At 32.5% G+C, this 25433-nt stretch overlaps 1 protein-coding gene across 2 annotated transcripts in view; it reads left to right on the top strand.

Moving 5' to 3' along the window:
• The window catches only part of LOC140050529 (adenylate cyclase type 9-like), a 63234-nt gene that overhangs the window by 23734 nt on the left and 14067 nt on the right, over nucleotides 1–25433 (top strand). The window lies entirely within an intron of this gene.

Here is a 25433-nt window from a genome sequence, read left to right as displayed (position 1 = left end):
ATAAGACTATTGTTTGTTCATGTGTAGTTGTGCTTAGTCAGCTGAAACTAATGCAATTTATTATTAATTTTTTTTCTAGAATATTGTTTAAATTGTTTAACAAGCCATATTGATGATGCTATGCTATTTTACATATGTTTTTTAAACTTTGGAAAAATAAATTTATAACTTATTTATTCCATTAATATCCAGTTTAAACTATTCAACTCAGACATGGTATAGTATATCATATTGTGTTGGTGTTTCAGTGTATTGCAATGGACAATATGATAAGGCTATTTTACATATGTTTTTTAAACTTTGGAAAAATAAATTTATAACTTATTTATTCCATTTATCCAGTTTAAACTATTCAACTCAGACATTGAATAGTATATCATATTGTGTTGGTGTGTCAGTGTATTGCAATGGACAATATGATAAGGCGGGAGTGGTGATATTGTAGGGGTTTGATATTAACAGTGGAAAGGGTGTGATAATATATAGTCCAAAAATGAGGGGTTCTCCTGTTTTTAGTAACATACTGTATAGTTGTGATTTGAAACTTAGCTCGTACAGTCTTTCAAGTCTTTGATTTGATATTGATATTGATATTTTATAATCCTGACCAATTCTGGATGGCTGTTTTAAAACTACGACTTTATATTAAAATTCATATTTCATTCGTATGTGATTTTATATGCATTCATTTCTTGCTTGTATATTGAATGTAATGGTCTCATGAAACTTAATATTTTTTTTATAGATATTAATAAATTCTTATTTGAAGATATTATTACATGCAAACATTTATCATCTTGTTTAAATTCTGTCTCATCCTCGTTACATGTTATGCCTGTGCATGTATCAATTAGGTTGAGAGCGTGGCCATTGCTTAGGAATCTACAATGCGTCTTGCATATCTAGCCTGCAGATAATTTCAGTGTTCTAAATATAGTAACAGGAAAATAAGGTCAGGTAAGGTGACCTTAGCTGAGGTCAAATGGCTAGGTATCAAGCATTTTTCAAACCTAGTAATGGTATAATTTAAGTGGTCAAATTTTGTTTTTATGATTTAATACAAGCTAAATCATTAATACAAAAATGTTTTACTGTGTGTGGTTCTTGACCTGTGAAGAATTAATCTAAAAATATATTTGATTTATTGCCTCTACAATTTAGGTAATATATCTTTACATTTTTACAAGTTGTTTAAAATGTACTAATAAATTATATACAGAAAGTAGGGAGGGGTAGATAGAAAGTGCTTCACACAAATTTGGATGTTTCATAGTTGTTGTGAGTCATAGTTACTCTGTCAGAGGAAAGTGAAATGATGTATCAGAGTGTGGTGTAGAGTGGTTTGTGGTGAGGGTCAGTTGTTTACAAGGCGATATTGCCAAAAATAATAACTTTAATTTCAATCGACTTTTAATAAAGTCTTATAAAATCTAATTTAATGTTAATTTTACAATTTTGTGAATAGTTTGAAAAAAAAAAAAGCTTGTAATAGTATAATACAAAATTGAAAATACACAGACTTTCCAAACTATGTAAACACAACGAAGCATGCTATGTAAACTATTAAACTTTTAATTTAATTATATGCTGGTTGGGGCAGCATTTATCTCATTTTGACAGATTTTCGGGCCGGCTCATGTACAAAGCATGGTAAATACACACATGTCTGGCTATAATGTATAATTCAATGTCAATAAATTTTATGAAGTCAAATATCACTTTTAATTGCACAATTTGAAAGTAACCTTTGCCTAGTTTTTAAAATATCTTTTACTAATAAATTTTATCTTTTAGTTATATTACTATTTTAAAGGTTGGTCATGGCAGTGTTAACATTTAGTTAGATGTTAGATTGTAAGTTAAGTATCTCCTGCTAAAAAATTCTCTGCTTGAAAAAATCTATTTATAGATTTGCATCTACCATAAATGTAAAGCAGCGTATTGATTGGCTATGAATGTTTCAAGTCTTGCAGAAAGTATTACATTAAAGTTTAATAGCTGTATTTATAGATCACTGTTAATGATTATAGTTTTTACTTTAACATGAAATGTAGGTTACGAGTTTTCTAGTGTATTTTTTTATCGTTTTAGAAGTGATAGAATGTTTAAATGCTTTAGGCCTTTCAGATCATTTACTTATGAGGGCTGCATTCAGTGTGGCTCACTGCTGCAGGCTCTTGCTGCTCTAGGCTCTCAGATCATTTACTTATGAGGGCTGCATTCAGTGTAGCTCACTGCTGCAGGCTCTCGCTGCTCTAGGCTCTTAGATCATGTGCTTGTCAGCCCATTGCGCTTAGTCTTGAGTTTTTCCGTCAGCTTTCTGCCTGCGTCAAATACTTAATAATATTACATTTAGACAATGTTGAAGGTCGGTACTGATAATGTAATATGTCTCTCTTGAATAAATCTCTTGAAATTTAATTTTAAGACTGAAATATTTGAACAGTAATCTTTCATATGGTACAGTATATTGTATCTTACCAACAATTAACTAAAGCAAAAAAATAAAAATCCTACTATAAATCATAACAGATTTTAGTACCGTAATAAACATTTATGACACAAAAGTTTAATAATATTTAAATTATATTATCACTCTTGACCCTATGTTTAGACCCTATTTTTAGACCCTATTTAATGGAGGTGTCCCCTTAATATTAATAGAGGTGTCTTCTTAATAGAGGTGTCCCCTTAATAGAGGTGTTTTATTAATAGAGGTGTCCCCTTAATAGAGGGTCCTCTTAAAGATGTATTGTCCCCCAAAAACATGAAAAATGAAGATTAATTAAATCAGAATTTGAATATGTTATTTTGTAGTTTTAATAAAGTTAATCACTTCCATAGAAAAAAAAACTTATTATTATACTTATAATATGACAAAATAAATGGTTAAATTCAACCGAAAATCCATTGGCTGGCAGCCAATTTGACCATTTTTCCTTTAAATTACATTTTTTGTCAGGTAAATACATTTTTCTTCGATCAAATTTTTGGTCAAAGTGGATAACTATTATGTTACATTAAAATGGAATATTCAACAAAAATTTTTTTAAGAATTATTTTTTCAGGGGGAAAATACATCTTTATAGAGATTTCCTCTTAATAGAGGTGACCCCTTAATAATAATAGAGGTGTCTTTTTAATAGAGGTGTCCCCTTAATAGAGGTGTTTTCTTAATAGAGGTGTCCCCTTAATAGAGGTGTCCTCTTAATAGAGATTTCCTCTTAATAGAGGTGTCCCCTTAATAGAGGTGTCTCCTTAATAGAGGTGTCTCCTTAATAGAGGTGTCCCTTAATACAGATTTCCTCTTAATACAGATGTCCCCTTAATAGAGGTGTCCCCTTAATAGAGGTGTCCCATTAATAGAGGTGTCCCATTAATAGAGGTGTCCCATTAATAGAGGTGTCTCAAAGGAAAGGTTTCGACCGTACGTAAGTGTACATTTCTGTATAAACCAGTCTCATACAGTGTATCCAGGTTTTCTTTTAAATTGATTAGTTCATATATCTCATGGAATTTAAATTACATTATTTATATTGTAAAGCCTTTTAAAAGCACAAAACTTAATATAAACATGAATAAATGAAGATCAATTGACATTTTAATAAAATACTATTAGAGGTGTTGATGCAGCGTTGCCATTAAGCACTTATGGGATAGCTAGTATAAATAAATTGATGGAATTTTGTTGCTATTTTTAAAAAAATGTGCATTTTTAGCAAATTTAAATATGATAGAATTTTAAATGCTAGATGTTTGTATTATAGCAATACTTATCACACACAGATAGTCTTGCAGATCTAACGGCTGAATATATATCAAATTGATAACACATTGTAATGGCTGTCACCTCCATCAATTATATATCTTATGTATCTGATTATGTATTATCTATTTTTAGAATAGCGGTGTGAATTCAACATGAGAGAATCGTATGTTTACCGAGCAAATTAGAATTATATTTGAAAACGTCGCGCTTTGTAATCGCAATACAAACATAAATTATTATAGTGTGGGAGGTATACTAGTTGCCATAGCAACATGTTGATAGATAATACCGAGGTGAATTCTGATAGGACCATCATCTTATTAACCATAAATTTAAATTGTGTTGACAATGTTTTGTCAGCCTTGAATAATTTACAACTTTATATAACTGATTTTAACTGAACTTTAATATTCTGTCCCCAGAGAGTGATTGTGTTACATTAGCATTATTCGCATTATATATTTGCATTTTTTTCCTTTTAATAAATTGTAAAGGCACATTTATTTGCTAACAATAAATCACTTATATAAAAGGCATAAAAGAGATTTAGTCATTTAAATGAATCAAATCGATCCAATTTTATTATTACTGTACATTACATCCCAAATGACATAAATGTTTTCATAATGTTTTAAGTGTAATGTATGATGTTTTATAGATCTTAATGTTCAATAAATTGAAGATACACTACTGTAGTTTTAGCATTAGCAGAGAAGAGTGTAAAGTAACACTTCCCTGATAATATATAACATTCAAAAATACATTTCTTTATTCTAATGTTATCTCTAAAGCTTGGTTCTAACTTGGAATTAAGTTGACCAATCATGATTAACAGTTCCGATGATTCATAAATTATTTGAATTTGAAAAATAACATACTAATAGTAATAGAATTGAAGTTTCATTCCTCCTTGTTTCTATAAATAGCATGATATAGCACGCGCTATAAACATGACATTTTAGTATTATGAATATTATGTTTCATTTTTCACTCGATGATAGAAAGAATAGAACAAGTTGAAAACAGATGTCTATTTTGAAATTGAAAATATAATGTGCATCAGCATCTGTTCTGTCATCTCTCTGGTTATTAATAGATTGCCATGATATCTTGAAATGACATTCTGGGATGTCTGGTTGAATGTGCCCTACATGTTTCACATTGCCTGTATTGTATCAACTTATGGAAGATGGTTCTTCCGGAAAATGGTACTTCAACTTGCTATTCTCTAGGTGTTGGTAATAATGACCAACATATTTCTATAAAAACCTATGCTGCCTTAAACGACCACAATACAGGGGTAGAAGACATCCATGTGGCCTTCCTCTTCTCCCCTTTAAATTTAACAAGGTTCTCATTGTTAATGTTATAATGCATTATTACACTTTACACATACTTTATCATATCATATAGCACTAAAATCCCAATAATGTTGACAACAACCTAAACAGTGAATTGCACCATTGAATAGAGCATTTTACAGTAGTTGAATAGATCAAACTAACCAATGATGAAAAATTAACCAACCAATTAGCAAGAATATACCAATATTTGTGTGTATTATAGAAAGATAAATTCAAACTTTGTCCCATCACCAAAGTATGACACTAGTATGGCTTATAATAGCAATAATAAATGTTGTAAGAATGTCAGATTTGAGAAATCTTAAAGTAGCGATTATCTGAAATTTCTCCAGATGATTATACTACTTCTGCTAATAGGAAGGACAGACATGTGTCAGATCAGGGAAATGAAAAAACATTTTAGCATTGTATCATATAAAAAAAATGCAACTGTATATTTGAAATTTAAAATGTTTTGTATTCAAGAAACGAAGAAGTACTGTACTGTGTTATAACAGCCTCCTCCATAACCAAGCCCCAACCAACATTTGTATAAACTTACAAATGAGTCTATTGTCAAATGGCCAAGTGGTTTAAGATGCTGTTTACCGTACCAAAAGAGCCAACAATATCGGCATGGAATCAAAGCCGACTCGCTCCTAGTTCTGGTGGAACCAGTTTCTCGGATAATAATGATTATAAATCGTATGTCCAGTTTATACAGTTTACCCGTGTGCACTTTAATGAAGCCAGTTCATCATTTGAGACAAGTAGGATGAACTGGTTTACAAAATAGCCCCTTTGTCAGTGGGATTACCACCTATCTGATAGGATAGTGATTAATTAATTTACTAACATTGGTAATCCTATCTTTTCTTTGTTGGAAAAAAATAATTTGCATTTATCATGCAAATAAGCGTTCTGTTCACATTCAGTAATTCCAATAGCTAGACTGGGACTTTTTACGTTTATTCATGAGTTTATTTGGACTGACCATGTCAAAATCATCTGCAGTAACTACATTCTTTACTGCAGTAATGATGATCAATTTTTTTTTTTAATGAGTTTGAAGTAGTCACTGCTATTGCGAGCCCCTGGCCAGGAAGTACATGTCATCAGGATAAAATTTAATATTTTAAATATAAATAATTGGGAATAACATTTAAAAAAAATATTGAATCCTATTTGTATCATGATAGCGTGTTCTTAGCGTACCACGGCATATATTTCATTGCTTAGAATGTATTATAATTTCGTACTTAAAGTTGATTACTGGACCTTTTGGTTTTTTGACAGCAACACATGTTATTTGTGCATAATATGATATCCAATATTAAAAGTTATATCCATAATAAATAGTTGTATCCTAAGTGAAAAAGCATCCTCAGAGAACCAAATATATTTTGTAAATGTCCTGTCACTCATTCCTTTTAAGTATGGCATGTCAACTAGGACAAAATATACCCTTTGGATGGTACTGGTTATTGTCATTACTTTGTGATATCAAGCTATCTCTGTTATCTTGTGCTCAGTATGGTAATTCTTGAAGATGGTTTCACATGATAATTTCATTTATTCGATCAATAAGCTTGCAGCCCATGTGTAGATGAATTATTTGTTCATTTTAACCTGTTCAACCGTAAAAAAAAATCTTTTAAATAAAATTTCTATTGTCGATTATGGATGTCATTTTTTGAATGGTGTTATTTAATATACATCAAAATGTATAGAAAAAATTCTATTGTATCTTTGATTGAATCTATCAAACAATTGCATTGCGTGTACAAAAAACTATATTATATTTAGATTAAAAGTACCCTAGGCCTCTTTATTATTTTATTTTTTAGCATCGTAAAAGCTTCCTGACGTCCTTACGTCTAGGTCCAGGCCATTGTTACTTCCCTGGAGTGATCATGCTTAGAATTGTATTAACGGAGTATATTAAAAGGCTGTGCATTGCTAGATCAACTTGTATTCCCTTGTTGATTTATATAACTATATCTATAAATCCATGATGATACATAGTTATGTTATCATTAAATGTAGACATAGGCCTAACATAGAATAACCATTTATTTAAAATAAAATTTAAATTTGTATAATAACCGCAAGTTTGTGAGCGATTATGTATAACGTTAACATTACCCAAAATGTAATGTACTCAGGTGTTCAAATGATCAAGATGGTAAAATAGTGAAGGTCAACAATGGTCAATCGTATACTGCCTCCATTTTGTTTAGCCTATGCTTGCAGCTTGTGCCCAGGTAATGCCATTGAGGTCCTTCCAAGGTGCACATCATTGTCTGTCGGCCATTGAGGTCCTTCCAAGGTGCACATCATTGTCTGTCGGCCATTGAGGTCCTTCCAAGGTGCACATCATTGTCTGTCGGCCATTGAGGTCCTTCCAAGGTGCACATCATTGTCTATTGGCCATTGAGGTCCTTCCAAGGTGCACATCATTGTCTGTCGGCCATTGAGGTCCTTCCAAGGTGCACATCATTGTCTGTCGGCCATTGAGGTCCTTCCAAGGTGCACATCATTGTCTGTCGGCCATTGAGGTCCTTCCAAGGTGCACATCATTGTCTGTCGGCCACTGAGGTCCTTCCAAGGTGCACATCATTGTCTGTCGGCCACTGAGGTCCTTCCAAGGTGCACATCATTGTCTGTCGGCCACTGAGGTCCTTCCAAGGTGCACATCATTGTCTGTCGGCCACTGAGGTCCTTCCAAGGTGCACATCATTGTCTGTCGGCCACTGAGGTCCTTCCAAGGTGCACATCATTGTCTGTCGGCCACTGAGGTCCTTCCAAGGTGCACATCATTGTCTGTCGGCCATTGAGGTCCTTCCAAGGTACACATCATTGTCTGTCAGCCATTGAGGTCCTTCCAAGGTACACATCATTGTCTGTCGGCCATTGAGGTCCTTCCAAGGTACACATCATTGTCTGTCGGCCATTGAGGTCCTTCCAAGGTACACATCATTGTCTGTCGGCCGTTGAGGTCCTTCCAAGGTACACATCATTGTCTCTCGAGACAGACGGATGTTCTATTCTACAGTACTATACAACAATTATTGCAATAAACCAAATTCATTGTTAAGATTTGAATATCATCGTTGAGTGTACATACATACATGTATCGTTGAGTGTACATACATACATGTTTGGTTTATAATGTTTATTTGTATGTAGTCTAAGTTGACTGCACCACTAATGAGTGTGTTGCCACTGATCCAAAAGTGTTTGTCAATACAGTTACTTACTTACTTACTTTCTGTCTGTTTTATTTCAATTTCAATTTATTGAAATAATTTAGCTTAAAACAAGCCAGCTTCAATCAAGTAAAAGGGTAATTTTTTATTGTGTTTTCATGATGTTGTTAACACGTTCACTGCCACGGCGTATTTATACGTCAAAAATTGCGTGTCGCTACTTGCCAAGACGTAATACTACGTCAAAATCGTAGCACTTTTGTATTGTATGTAGAATCGCTGGCAGTGGTGATTGGAACAGGAATTATCGCATGGCAGTTTATGAATGATGTACGTAAACGATAATCTAAAAATAAATGTCATATGTTTGTTTGTGTTTATTCCCTCATGCATTGAATATGGTTGATACGATGGCGCCCTCACACTCAATATAATCATCTCAAACATGTCATAAATTGCGCTAATAGTAAATAAAAATAATAAAGGATGAAATGATTCAGTGTGGTTTACTGTTTTTATCTCTCGATGATAGGTTTGACCGATTTTAGCGCGGAAAATCCCCGACGTATATTTACGTTCCTGGCAAAGTCAATAAAATTGTTGGACCATTGCCAGTGACGTATTTATACGTCTCAACGGTTTTTCCCGCCATCGTATTTTGAATGACATCATGATAGTCTGTGACCAGATGTTACACTTTCAAACTGTAATTTAATATGTAAACGGGACTTGGCACTGGGACAGAAATTACGGAAAATGCCTTGGCAGTGAACGTGTTAAACCTACAGCGATTTCCCATTTATTGCGTAAATTAGAAAAAAATTCTTACTAAAGACAGCTGGCATAATTACTTTACCAATCATGAGACCATACGACTTTTATTTGATTTGATATGATTGAAAAAAGATAAAAATATTAATTATTTTAAAATATATATTTTATAGAGCAATTATTGGTGTACATTTATGACGTTTTTATTATTTATATTATTTTATCATTTCAAATATAATTTTATATCTAAACTAAAATCATAAATGATTTATTGACAACAGGTGAAATAATTGTCATTATTTTATTATATTTAGATAGTTTTTCTTCAAAAATAATTGACTACATTTCTTGTTTTACATTTCACATACCGTATAGACATTCTTAAACATGGAATCGTGTTATGTTTGGTAGTGACTTTAGTACTTGAGGAAGGGATGTTATGAAAACAAAAACTACTAGAGGACAAATTATGAAGCAGCTCTGAGTGGAATAGCAAAGTGTGTTTAAGACAGGAATTAACTGAGACATAAAAATAATCACCATACAGGTTCATGATGGCTTCTCTTTGATAAGTCCAGTGTTAACATCTGCCTGGTGTGCGCTGCACCAAACAGTAGCTGTTTACCCCGGTATACTACTTGAGCACCATCCTAGCCCCTGTCATAGTAAAGGGACAATTTAGTGCCGTGTAGTAGGAACTAAAGGCACAATGGGACCCTTTTGGTAATGCCATTATTCTCTCACATTGTATAGATAAAATACAGATAGTGTATTTTTGGAAAGATAGTTTCTATTTTCATAACACAGTTTTATGGTTTTAATAATAATGTTGTATTATCGGGTTTCTGGAGGCCTAGATAAAGCAAATTCTTTTGTGAAAATTCTTATTGAACAATTGCTGTAATAAATGTCTATTATTATCCATTCTTGGCAATGTCCCATAATGAAAACAATGCATTTATTCATTTAACGATTCTTGTTTGTTTGAAGAACTTTTTCTATTAAGGAAATAAAACTCATTTTTATGATTCTAAATCTATTTTTAGTGTACCAATTCTAAAAATATCAATCAATTGTTTAATTGAATTAAAGTTTGAACAAATACATGATGATATAAATAAATATAAGTAGTACACGGTAGTAGTAGTACCAACAATAATGAGAATTCAATTTGACACTATACACAGCATCAATGGAAAAATAATACTGCAATACAGTATCTAGTGCCCTTGCCTCACCAAGCAAATACAAATCAGACACCACTGTTTAAAGGATCCAAAATAAAATCATCTTTTATGTACATCGGCCAACCAACTGCCAATGTCATTCCCCAATTTTACATAGGCCTATAGCCTACAAAGCAGATAAGTGACAGCATTCTCTTCCCAAAATTATCTGCTTTCAGAATTGGGATTACAGTCGTGAAAATCCAGTTATACCTAAAATATTTTAAATTTCATATTTAATCTTACATACAAAAGAAGTACAATTACTTAATAACCATTTGAATGGTCCCGTGAAAATCCATCCTTCATGCCAGATTGAATGTCATACTCTTTTATTTTGCTTATAAAGCAGGGACAACATGACTCTCTTTTCCGTGAACTATCCAATTCCTATTTATCAATTATGTTCTTTATTTTATCATACATAAATGAGAATTTATTTCATTAAAAAATGTACTTTGGCATAACGAAAATTTAAATTTATTGGGTGAGCTTATCACATGTTGTGGATAAATTTTTTTTCCGTATATCATTCACAAGTTTTAGAACCGAATGATATTTTAAACAATTTGTTGGGGAATTTTTGTATATTGCTCCTGGTATGTGTCATAAAACAAACAATGTTTCTTTTGATAAAGGTACATATGGATGTTTAAAGTATTTTTTCTATTGAGGAAATAAAACCCATATTTATTTATAATACAATCTATTTATAGCGTGCCAGTTCTAAAAATAGGTATAATATCAATGGTGTATTATGTGCTGGCTTTACCTTGATCAATATACATTGTCCTTATTCTGTTTAATAGCAATATATAAGTCTCATTTAAATACATTAAGAAATTAAATTTATTGAAATGCATAAAATAAATTTAAAATTTGTGTCATTAATTACTCATTATTTCTTATGACAATTTACGCAAAACATGGAGAGATTGAGCAGAAACCCACTCAGAATAGATACAGATTCCACATTGTACAAGCTTACCATTACTGTACATATGTGTAAATTGGCCTTTACCATGCCAGTAGAAAAACTGGTCATGTAGGCATCATCATGCCGGCATCAGTTAGAATTGAGACTATTTTTTTTATTGCCATGATATACCTTTTAGCCCTCTCATTGAAAGTTGGTATACTGGTTATATTACCCAAATGACAGTGACATTACCCAAATGACAGTGACATTACCCAATAGTTATATGGGAGCAACTGTGGTACAATGCAAGCATCTATACTTGTATCTATCCAGTGGCATAACACTGGGGAAAAGGCATTTTGCACTCCTAAGGTGCCCTCTGACACTTTGTAGTTGCATTGGGCTGCTCATACTCTGGTGCCCCTTAGCTCTTGGCTCCTGGGTTTAGCCAGTGAGCGATCATAGCCGTTACACTACTGCCTTCTTTGCCTCCTTGAATAGTAGTACTATAAATAGATTTATGAATGCTTAAATTAGCTAATGCTTTTGCAATCAAACTGTTATTGATTTTTCATATCTAAAAATATCTTTCTAACTAAAGGTATGAAAGAAAGTGCTATGAAATAACAAAGTTATACCCACTTAGACATCTAATGTAATTAGTTCACCAGTAACAGAAGTGAGTGAGCTGTTACAACTGAATCCTCTCTCTGGTTATGGACCACCATGTTTATGTACGAAAAACGTGTCAGACCTAGAATTAACAGTCTTTGGTCATCTAATTTTCCTGCTACATTTTGAATGCTATTTATAGTATGTCCAATGCAACACTGTGAAGCACTAGTTAGTGCCAGTAAAGAGCTTTCGATTTTTGCAACAACCTAGCACCTATGACTATAATAATAATAAATGCTTTATTTCAACAAGGAGAACTTGATCACCAAAAGGTGTTTTTCGTCAAGGCCGTGCAAGGCCATAAATTATTCTTAAAATTAACAAAAAAGGTATATACAGTGTGGTATAAAAACCATAGAGAAAATGTTCCCATGATAAAAACATAAAAACAATTTTAACATACTGTAAGCTACAGTACACAATACAGTATTATTAATAATTTGATTTAAAAGTAAAAAGGATTAATGAATGAACAGAATTTATAAAAAATTAAAACAATTAAAAAAAATTAAAAGATACAAATTCAAGTACTGTATAATATAAAAAAGATGCATCATAAAACATAGAAATTAACCTGCAAGTCTTGTGCATTTAAATTAAAATATGCTCTTTGAATTTAGTATTTACTATTCGCATACGTTGGCTGGTTTGACCAAATTTGGTCGACTTTATGTAAATGTGATGACCTTTGGTTCTGTCTTCACAGACTTTCGCAATTGAACCTTATTTAAAGATGTATGGTCATTTTGAATCAGAATTTATCAATTTTACAGCGTAAAATGTCCTATCTTTTGCACTATAAAATCAGAATTTAGGAGAGTTGGAGGAGGTGGCTAAGATCCACATATACTCAAAGTAACTCAAGCTTTTGTTCTGCTTAAACTTATTATGTAAGAAGTGTTTTCTGTAATAAAATTATCAAATCTTTAAAATAACATAAGTGTGAATTTACTTGTCATGTCATCAAATCGAAATAAATTAAATTTAATTAATTGACGCAAAGAAGACAGTGATTGAAGGCAAATCAGTATTGATTTTTCTGTTATTAAAGTGAAAGGCTTTGTGTACCGGCCATGCTGTGAGACAAGCATGATAATGATTAAGGTAATTGCAGGGATGTTGTAATAGATAGGGAGGTGGGGGGGGGGGGGAGGAGGAATGCAGTAAAAGAAAGGGGAAGCATGGTGCCTTATTATTAAATAAATATTAAATGAATATTGAGTGTCCAGCCTCCTCACCTGCCTGTGCAGATGTGAACTAAAAAAAATAAATGTTATTCTTATGTATTAAGATTAGAGATTAATTTTGAGGGTTTTGAGGTCAATGGTGGATACACGAATAAGATATATTCATTGAATTTTACCATTGAATGCATCATGTTTATGGTGTACTATGTTTTTCAATCTGTGGAAGGTATTTGCACTTGGTTTCCATAAAGGACGCAATACACAGACACATAGAGCAAGACATATTTCAGATGATAAATTGTTTGCGTTATGCATATTTTCATGCATTGCATTCTAGTGGAAAACAGGCCTAGGTCTAGAAAAGTGACTCCTCCCAATTCAGTCATACCTGATTTCTCCATGGTCATACACAATCTATCTCAGTCTTTGAAAAATTTAAGCAATAACGCCACTGCTTATATTTCATCTTTATTATTATTTTTGTATACAGTACTATACCACGTTAAATGCATTTGCTTGGTGTAGACTTGTAATGAACTACTTTATATTATCCATCACAAGTGTTTGTGATTGACAGTAATGCCAAGGGGCCTATGCCAAACAACTTGAAGTATACATTAACCAACTGAAACTAAACAAGGAGGATGGTGCTGAAGATGATGAGGATGATTGTGACTGCAATAGATTATTAGGTTATTTATAGAAATATACTGCTAAAAAGAAATGAATTGGAAGAAATTAAACAAATAACATTCCTTGATAAAATAAACAGCTAAGGGCTCTTCATAGAATAAAAGAACAACATACAAGGCTTGTGTAATATAATAAGGACCCTTTTTTTACATAAAGGTCTAGATAAATATACATTGAATATGTTCTGAATATACCTCTCACGTTGATTGTATGTTTCATATACCTTCTTTAGTTTCTTATTCAGGGAGATTATATTTTTATTTATTGAGGATTATATAGTTTAAGTACTGTATTTGTTAGTTAAATATAAAAAAGATTGTATTTTTATTTATTGCGGATTATATAGTTCAAGTACTGTATTTGTTAGTTAAATATAAAAAAGATTGTATTTTTTTTTATTGCGGATTATATAGTTCAAGTACTGTATTTGTTAGTTAAATATATACTAATGTTCGTACTGGATTTGGGGTAATAATTAGATGTTTATATTGAAGAATCTAGGTCAAGATGTCAACATAATAAAGTATGCGGTGATATTTCTATCTTGAATTTCTTTTTATTTAACTAAAAATAAATAGTAGTATAATAAACATTGTAAACATATCAAGGGATAGGCTAACAAAATAGTCATAACTTTGAAGAATAAATAATAAATAAATAAATAATAAATAAATAAATAATAAATAAATAGTTGATAAATAAATAAGGGAAACCTTTCTAAACTTAATATACATGAAAACAATCTTTTTAACTTTATCTGAAATATATAATTCTTTTTTGAAACACAAAAATAATTATTTAAATAAACAAATAATATTCTTTCATTTCTTTTTAAAATTTTGTTAACAACCTTAATCATCTGGGATATCATTCCACAGCTTTGCATCACAATACCTGATATAGTTTTGTCCCGTATTTGTTTGATATTTTGGTATATACACATTTTCTCTGATTTTCCCCCCAAAGTAGATCCATTACAAGCGGCACACACTAAGTCTATAGGTTGGTTTTTAGTGTGTCAGTCTTGCGTTGCAAAATAAAATGTGCAAAGTAACGCCAATAGTGTGATTAGCTCAAATAGTGAAAAAGGATCCAAATAACACATGGCATGTGATACATATTCAACCAATCAAATGCCAAGTACAGTAGAACCTTCGTTTTACGTACCCTGATTTTACGTTCCCTGGATTTTACGTACGCCTAAAATAACCGATGACGTCATCATTTTCTTACATTGAAGGCGCAATTTAACAACAACAAAGCATAATAAAAATGGCTGTGTGAGACAAGCTACACGTGCATTCCCCTATTCCTATCCTACTCCTACTTCCCCTATTCCCTGTGTTTTAAGTACGCCTTTCAGTCCCGTACCGTACGTAAAATGAAGGTTCCACTGTATGTGTTGTGTGATATAGTATAATATTTTTTTTGATGGAGGCGTTTATTCAAAGCGAGGCATTTATTTGAGGGAGTCGTATATTCAAAGCTGGGCATTTATTTGAGGGGGCCATTTATTTAAAGCGGGGCATTTATTTGAGGGAGGCGGTTATTCAAAGCGAGGAATTTATTTGAGAGAGGCGTTTATTCAAAGCGGGGCATTTATTTGAGGGAGGCGTTTATTCAAAGCGGGGCATTTATTTGAGGGAGGCGTTTATTCAAAGCGAGGCATTTATTTGAGAGAGGCATTTATTCAAAGCTGGGCATTTATTTAAGGGAGCCATTTTTTCAAAGCGGGGAATTTATTTGAGGGAGGCGTTTATTCCAAGCGGGGCATTTATTTGAGGGAGCCATTTATTCAAAGCGGGGAATTTATTTGAGGGAGGCGTTTATTCAAAGCTGGGCATTTATTTGAGGGAGGTGTTTATTCAAAGCGGGGCATTTATTTGAGGGAGGCGTTTATTCAAAGCGGGGCGTTTAAATACGATATTTATCTGGATTGGTATATAATGCATCCTTTCACCGCATCTGAATATAAACAGTATAATAACAATATTGACTTTCATCATCAATAGATTAAGTTTTCATTTCTAATTTGCTCTACAAACTGCATCAAGTATGAAATTTAAATTGCAGATTTTAACTGATCAAATCAATCAAAATGCTGATCTATTTTTACATTCTTTCAAATTTTAATAATCACGTGAATCCTTGAGTGACCTAGTTTATTACAAGTTGTTTGTTGTTGTATCTTTGTTTATATAGTAATACAGTAGAACCCCTATTAGGGGGACATCATTTGGACCCACCAGTGTTTGGCCTTAGTTTTAAGACATATAGTGCTGTTATTTTCCAGGGGAAGTGTTCCCTCAATACATGCCCCTGAATAATGTTGGCCATAATGTTAAAACATTGTTCTTCCATTACACAGGAACGTGTCCCATAATAGAGATGTTTCTTTATAGGGTGTCCCAAAGAAGCTTCTGATGTGTATTTCTTTATACAGTAAAACTAACTTATAAATGGTATTGTACAATATCGCCAGAACAGTCAATCTTTTAACTTCATGAAAATATTCTCGCTATTCAACTCACAATAAGTCATTTATACTGCATGAACTGAACTTTATGTAATTTACAATTACATAAACAACATATACAATTATTGCTATGTATACTAATCAAACCGTGATCATTTTTATGTGGCTTCCAATTCTATTTAAATAAGTTTATAAAATATTAAACAGTATATAAAGTACTACTATATTAATTAATATTGTGCCAAATCCTAAAATAATAAAGATAGCAGCAGTTAATACTAAAATTAAAAGTCAAGTAAAGTTTAATACAGCCAGATTATTTTTTAAATAGAAAAGTTATCTCACGATTGCATTAAAAACGAGATTAAATAAAATTTATTAGAGATCTATTTTCAGACTGTAATATTAAAATATTAAACACGATAATCACGATATAAATTAAAATGAGATCACATAAGCTTTTGTTGTACTGAGTATGTTAATTTGATAATTTTTTATTTACAGCATGCATAAATATGAATTATGTTTTATTTTGAGATTCTTTACCTGGATAGTATGAATAAGTGGTTTAGTAATTACTAACACTCCTATTATTCTATTCTGCCAATATATACTAAAATGCTATGAACGGTAAAACGACCGTGGTCAACTAAAAATAGTGTATTCAAAGCTAAAAATAGTATTTAATAGGCGTGTTTGTTGTAAAAATAAGCGGTTGGTTATCCGCTCAGACATATGTAAGCTGTTGAAAAGCTCTTGTTTAATTTATGTGTGGTAATTTTAGCATTGTTATTGTGCATTTTCTGCATAAAGATTTCAGTGGTGATATGTTTACATTTTACTAACGCCCGTATTCTTAATTCGGACTTTAGTCGTAGTTCGAGCTAAAACTAAAAAAATGACGTCATTTTAATTCATAAACCGAACTTCAACTAAATCACCAACTAAATCAGGCCAACCTCGACTAAATCGAGACGGATTTTGATCGATTTCTTTAGTCCTGGAGGGGGCTGGCTAAATGGTCAACTAAATGGTTTTTAAACGATGTTTATAAAAAACGTAACAGTCATTGAGTTGTTATATTGGCCAGATATTGAAGAATGAAATATCTATATTTATATTAGCTTAATTAAATATACATTGGTATAAGTTATAATAATGAAAATCATCTTTATTTACAACTGTATACAAATTACATTATTTTCTTCGCGCAAGTCCGACGTCACGCCATAGCGACAATGGGAGATGCGGCAATTCACCACGCGATGGAATGTTTAGGGGGCCTAGCGCTTTCTTGTCACGCTATGAAGTGCGTGGTTCGTCGCGATCATACTTTGTTGGGGGCCTAGAAAATATAAAAGTTACCGTACCGCCATGGTTCCTAAATATATTTTGAAGATTTTATTTGTTGTTAATCAAATATACTTCACTGTTAAATTAATACTGATATTGTTCTAATAATTAACGATTAAAATTATTTTTCATGTAAATAGTCCTGATGCGTAAAAAGTGTTGTAAGAAATGGAAAGTGATATCAATGCGCAAAATTTCGTCTGCTCCTCAAATACTCTCTTGTCATTGGCCAATGTATAGCCTTTGTTACCCAGACGTGTGCAACTCGACTAAAAGCTCGACTTCATTAAGTCGAACTGCAAACTTCGACTACTTCGTTTTTTAATCGAATTTGAAGTAATAGCTCGAACTATGACTTTTTCAAGTCGAACTTCGAACTACGACTAAAGTCCGGTTTAAGAATACGGGCGTTGGTCTTAATTTTCTGGTTTCAATCTATAGAAAAAAATAGCAGAGCATAAATAAATGTGAAATCTTCACCAAGAACAAGGTTTTTTTTCTTAAAGATGTATTGTCCCTTTGTCAAATTCCAAAAAAAAAAAAAAAAAAGATTTCGAAAAAAGTGGGTCATTTTGAAGTATCATAATAGTTATTGTTTACTTTCGCTCCAGACGAAATGTAATCAAATTAATTTAGCTGATTTTGGCTCGAATTTTCGACTTAAGGTGAATAACTTTAATATTACTTTAATATGGCCAATTTAAATTTAGAATATTTTAACCTTCATTTTTGTGTGTTTTAAGGGACAATACATCTTTAAGGTAAAAATAAAGTTATGTATCTAAGGAATGATAATGGTGATATTTACGTTTAAATTTAAATCTATTAAAAAGCAGATAAATAAATGTGACATCGTGTTCATACAACTGATAGCTCGACAAGCTTACTTAATTAAATACAAGCTAACTGTAGGCTTCTCAAGTTCTATAAAACACCGACAATTACTACAGAAATTTTGGATGTACGGAAATACTATACTATAACAAATAGAAAAAAAATTATGATTTGGCCTAAAATTGTGGGCAACCTACGACAAATCAGTGTCAAACCTGCTCATGCTAAGATACATGTGCACAATGTGCAGAAAGATTGATAAAAAACCTTTTTTTATCCAAAGTTCATATCAATGGCTATTGTTATAAACAAATTAATATTTAGAAACTCTTCTACATACCCTTCATTTAAAATTTAAAACTCGGCAACAACTAACATAGCTAACTGTAGCACAGACAAGCTAACTGTAGCACAGACAAGCTAACTGTAGCACAGACAACCTAACTGTAGCACAGACAACCTAACTGTAGCACAGACAACCTAACTGTAGCACAGACAAGCTAACTGTAGCACAGAAAAGCTAACTGTAGCACAGAAAAGCTAACTGTAGCACAGAAAAGCTAACTGTAGCACAGAAAAGCTAACTGTAGCACAGAAAAGCTAACTGTAGCACAGAAAAGCTAACTGTAGCACAGAAAAGCTAACTGTAGCACAGAAAAGCTAACTGTAGCACAGAAAAGCTAACTGTAGCACAGAAAAGCTAACTGTAGCACAGAAAAGCTAACTGTAGCACAGAAAAGCTAACTGTAGCACAGAAAAGCTAACTGTAGCACAGAAAAGCTAACTGTAGCACAGAAAAGCTAACTGTAGCACAGAAAAGCTAACTGTAGCACAGAAAAGCTAACTGTAGCACAGAAAAGCTAACTGTAGCACAGAAAAGCTAACTGTAGCACAGAAAAGCTAACTGTAGCTTTACACTTGGTAGCCTAAGTAAGCTAATAAACTACTTAACAATGCTGACATATTTAACAATAGATCGTCGTAGAGGCTGCCCTAGAATCCAGCTTATTGTTGAAATGTAAAGCAGGAATTAATGTCTACAATTCTCCAGGGTATCTGTATTAGCTATTTATAGCATTGCCTTATAGTTTTGGTTTCAAATGTATTGCAAGTTATAATTGTTTCCTTTGTGAGGCGCTAATAAAACCAAGTGTTATATAAATAGTTTATCACAGTTCTAAAATAGCATCTTCGTTCAAGGCTGACATGCAATTACACTATACTGATTTTTTAAATATAATAATTTGATTAGTTTGAATTCAATTAAGATTTTACATTCAGTTGATTTTATTTATTATAATCGTCTCTTCAAGGTGATTGCTAAACATTTATTTAATTTTTCTTTTCTTTCAATGCTTCTTGTACTAACATTGTGAATCATCAATCTTTCTTACTTTATTGAATTTAAGAATATTATACCTAAAAAATGTGTTTTAAATTTTGAATGAAGGATGTGTAGAAGAGTTGTTAAATCTTAATTAGTAATAATGGCCATTGATATGAATTTTGAATAACAAGCAAGCATTAACATTTTTTTTGTAAGTTTTTGTTATTACTAGAGACAAGTCAACCAAATTTGGGAGTCCATATGTAAAAGTTGTCAGTATGAACTTGTGTATAGAGGGCGCAATGATATTGTTATTCCCTTGTTTTCTGCCAACACCAATATAAAAGAGCATTAATATTATTCATTATGCAATGTTATTTCAGTATTAAACCTTCAGAACGTTTGCTACTACTGTGTTCGGCATAAAGAACATGTATATATATTTGCTCCATGGCAGTTCTCCACCCCTTCCTTTGAGTGGTTTTTTTGTGTAGTGTAGTTTAAACCAGTACAACTTTTGTCATATCGATACCATGTATATGGATGTTGCAATTAACAAAGATTATGAAAAAAGCTTCCTTAAGGTAGGTGTAGTGGCACCACCATTGCTTGTTTAGCAATTCTAGGGATTTGGGTTCAAATCATGTCAAAATACCATGATTTTTTCATGGTTAATATTAATATCACTATGTCATTTGAGTATGGGTTTCTTTCCATCCTGTCATATGCTTATGTTGGATGTATGTTGAAAAAAAAATACTAGTGGGCATTAGTGTTAAATATATGTATTATTGGTTGCTTCAAGCCCATTATTTCTTCTCACTTACAAGCCTCAAACATCCCACGTGGCTTAGTTTTTTAAGAAAGAGGAAAGCATTCATTTGCTTTTTTGAGTGTCTTGGATGATTAAAACAAGCTGTGGTTTTAACGCATGACTTGGAACTCATGACTTTTTAACCTAATTAATGGCTATAGATATTATGATATTGATAAAGAAACCTAGTCAGCTGAGTTTAATAATGCATGTTGCCAACAACTTTGTGCCCTAATGGCTTTTGAACTGTTTGTATGAAAAGGTAGTCTGAGCTAGTAGCTGTATTCAACAATTGTACTTATAGGTGCACAGACATTTTCCATTCCTTAATACTACTGTATGTCCATCAATGTTTAAGGATTTCCTCAAGTATTCACTTTAATAAAAAAATGTTTAAACGTGTATGAATTGTGAATAAGCCAACTGTATGTATTTTTGTATTTTAATTTAATATTCTAATTAATTATTATTAATGTTAGTTTACTTTATAAAGGCCAATTTACACAGACAGATCTGTTACTCATTATGACTATTTACATACAACTCTGAGCGGGTGGACAGATTCTACGTGGGATAAGCTGCGCAGTTTTCCACTTACCATCACCGCTTGTCTGTGTGAATTGGCGTTAATGGGTTGACCACTTATGGCCTGCACATATTGTTTCATCATCTTTTAGACCTTTAGATCTTTACTGTACATTAGAATCATTATATGTTGAAGAAACCCAATGTCCGCTAATGAAGCCAATAAATGATTACGGTAGAATATATAATATACCTAGTTTGTAGCAAATTGAAATCTCTCATGTATTAATTACGAGTAACTTTTGTTTTTAAGAACACTGTAATTAATTCTTTGTCTTAACACTTTCACCGCCAGGCATTCAATAAAGGAAGTACCCCTCACCGCCAGCCATTTTAGATAAATTTACCTGTTTTTCAAAGCTCATAGCAAAGGTGTTTGTAATCAGAATAACATGCAATATACACTCAAATAATGAGATAGAAATAAACTTTCCAATGGTACCAAACACTTTATTGAAATAAAACTGTAATACCACATAATTGTACAAAGAACTTGGCTCACTTTTAGCACTTTAGGCTCAATCGGAGAACAAAGCAGAGATAATGAGGTTTTTAGCCTGGCTGCACCGTCTGTCAGTGTCACGATTCTCAACCTATTCTACAAACTAGCCTAGGCCAGGCTAGCTAAATTATCTCCAATTATTTATTACATTTTATAAACCAGATTTAGGTACAAATATACCTTCATCATCTGGGGATAATAAATACTCATTTTCAGAGTCAGAGTTGGCAAATATTTCTGCAATTGCTTCGTCCGCAGTAAGCACTTTATGTTGTTTACGGATAGGACACGATGTAGACCAGCTGGGTCAATGGCACTAGGGGTTAATAAAGTATCAAAATATTTGCGGTCCAGATCGATTTGGATGTTGAAATTTCTACATGCGGTCCATATATACCTGATCTAACAAATTGTGCAATAAAAAGCCAAAGACGGAAATTTCCGTCTTTGGCGGTCTGGCGCTGGGCATCGAAAGACGGAGATTTCCGTCTTTGGCGGTGAAAGTGTTAAAAAAGTGCTTACCGTAAATCTTCTAATTGTAACCCTGGGTTATTATTCTTTGATTGTTTTTTAGGGTGGGTTACTATTAGAGTAATAGTAGCCCCCAATATTAATATTATTATTAATATGAAAATAGTAACCCACCTCCAACTTTTCCAAACTTTATTTTATAAACTCAAAAACACTCAATCCTCCCCCACTCCTGAGATCAACATGCAGTATCTCCTTATTTTCAAAATACGGCTCCATCATAAGTTTTTGTGACTCTAATAGTAACTCCCATGTTACTATTAGAGTAGTGGGTTGTTATTATTATAGATTGACTTATAAGGTGGGTTACTATTAGAAGCGGGGTTACTATTAGAGTGTGGGTTACTATTAGAGTGTGGGTTACTATTAGAAGACTTACGGTATACTGTTTCAGATATAATCACAGTCACAAATCACAAATTACGGGACAACATTTCTTGCAACAATTACTTATTCTAGACAAGTCTTACTGGCAGTTTTCTGCAAAGTTATTTTGCAATAGAAGAAAAGAAATAAGATTGTATGTCGATATGAAATATTGAATTATTAAATTCATGTTTATCGATAGGTAACATACTTTAATAGTATTAAACTGTCCATCATTCAGCTTTAAAAGATCGTTTTTGGAGGGATTTACTAGGAAATGCTATTCCTTGTTCCATGGCTTTTTGTTATAAATATCATTCAATTTCTGACAGATGAGGTGATCCCTAAGGCATTTGAAAATGAATTTGTGCTTTATTTGATAAGTATAGTGTTCAGGAAGTAATGAGTCAGATACCTTGACAAAGATTAACGTTTCTGGGTGTCAACATCTTAGTGTGTCTGAAGAACACATTTGGGAAAATTTTGAACAGTAGGTGAAGTCAAAATTAATACGTTCTGTAATGTTTCACAATCACTCGTTAGTTGTTGGTATGGGCAACGCCCCATATTGTGGAGCGCACTCTACCAGTAGTAGTTCACAACAAGTCTACCACAACAAATTTCCCATCAAATATTTGCTGCATATCAAGCCAATCAAATTCTACTTGCAGTTAGTAAGCTATACTCATAAACCTATTTAATAATAATATTTGAGTTTATTTACATTACGCATATGTTTGCAAAGATTTAGAAAATTTCCCCTTTTTCTTGAAAATGAAAATTGGATTCAGTTTAGGAAGTACAAATTAGTTAAAGAGAATCAACTGGCCAAAAATCCCTTTTCACCTGCCCACATGAAGATTCTGTCTGACTGTAAATTGTCTAGTTAGGCCTAGGTAAACACAAAAACAGCAACATTAGTTTCAGACCAGTCAAATCGTAAGCCTTGTAATAATGAGATGTTTATTTAAGACTTCATCGTAATTACTTTAGTGCTCGTAAAGAAATTTAAAACAAGTAGTTAAGAATTTAAATTAGATACTGATTGGATGCAGCTTAATATATTTCATCAAGACTTGAATTATTAGGAGACTGTGTCGTTATGACAGTTGGGCCTGACAAAAAATGTTATGTTGCACAAATACAGTATGATTGTAAAAAAAACAGGTTTTGTCATTTATTTAATGACATGTAGTCTCTCTAAAAAAAAAATAATACTGTACTGAGAAAAATCTAAAATAAAAAATTGAGGGCGCTCCATATTTTTTGTTCATGCTTGCAGTTTCTATTATTAATGCTCAATTACAAAAAAAAACCAGACCTTAGATATGATATTTGGGTCAGTTGAGCTTGGAACACTTAACAAGGCTTTAGGCTTTTGGAAAATTAATGAATAATTTTTCATGTACTTCACTGCAATTGTATTCGTATGTCACTAGTACGGTCATCAAAATGAATGTCAATTGATATACACACCATGCATTTGCAATTTCTTTAAGAACACAGTGGCATCTGTATCAAACTGATTGCATCCTTAGGCAAGATACTTTACTCGCATTTTCTCGACCTTCAGATGTGACATAAAGCCGTTGGTCCTGTGTACATATTTTATTTTATTTTTAATTTATGTCTTTAGGCACTGTGGCCAAGGATTACCAATAGTGAATTAATCACTGTCCTATCAGATAGGTGGTAATCCCCCTGATACAGAGGCTATTGTGTGAACCAGTTCACCGGGGTAACCCCCTACTCTTTTTCGAATAATGAACTGGGTTCTTTAAAGTACACACAGGTTATAACTGTGTACACTGGACCTACGGTTTATAATCCTTATCCGAGAAGACTTGTTCCACCACCAGAACTAGGAGCGAGTCGGCCTCGAACCCTTGCCGATGTTGTTGTTGGCTCTTTAGGTACGATAAACGGCGCCCCTGCCTTAACCGCTCGGCCATATGACTCGCTTAGTGCACATTAAAGAACTTTGTACACGAAAAGAGTAGGGGATCGGGTCCCGGTGTGCTGATCTGCAGTAGCTACACTACTGGCTGCTGTGGGTCCGTAAAGGGCCTAATCCAAATTTCCTTAATTTCCAGTTTGAGGTTGATAAATACTACCTTTACCGTTATCCTTTTTTCCGTAACCCTACCCCAAAAATTGCCCCTTCCAAGCATGAAGTAAATCGTAGTATTGATAAAGATTGTGTAATACATCGACAAATATTTGAAATATAAATCAACCCCTATTTCAATTATTATTTCATCCTGGGAACAAAATTATTTGGTAACAGCTTGGCAACATGTATCCATTTTCACTGTTTTAACAAAGATAGTTATCATGTGATTTTTTGGAGTATATAAATAGAATTTATGTACAGTGAATTAGAAGAGCAGCATCAAATATTGAATAGTTAATGATATTTATAGTTTAATTCTCATTTTTTCGGAGAAATAGAGTGGAAGTTGAAGTTAAAATAGAACATTGTGTGATTTTTATCTACATTGAACTTGTATTACCAACAGAGGGCAGCAGATACATATTTAACAATATGATAAAGAATCATAATAAAGTAAATCTATAAAATAAGTTAAAAGCTCATGCAATGTAGTTCTTTGTTTAAATTAGTTAATCAATTTAAATTAATTGAATAATTATCCATATCAATTCATCTAGAATTAGCACTGTGTGTTTAGAAAATGTATGAGTTATAGTATACTAAAACTTGTTGGATTAAGTATTTTAAGTTTTTATACTGATAATGTTGATATAAAGTTGAGTTTCTTGACGTTTGATCAATAGGGATCAAAGCATATTGAGAAACTCAACAGTTCTTTTCAGAACTATTCGTGGTGTACC

Source organism: Antedon mediterranea, chromosome 5 (genome assembly GCF_964355755.1).
Source record: "Antedon mediterranea chromosome 5, ecAntMedi1.1, whole genome shotgun sequence".
Lineage (NCBI taxonomy): Eukaryota > Metazoa > Echinodermata > Crinoidea > Comatulida > Antedonidae > Antedon > Antedon mediterranea.
Note: the sequence above shows the minus strand (reverse complement) of the source record. Positions and strands in the feature narration are given on the sequence as shown.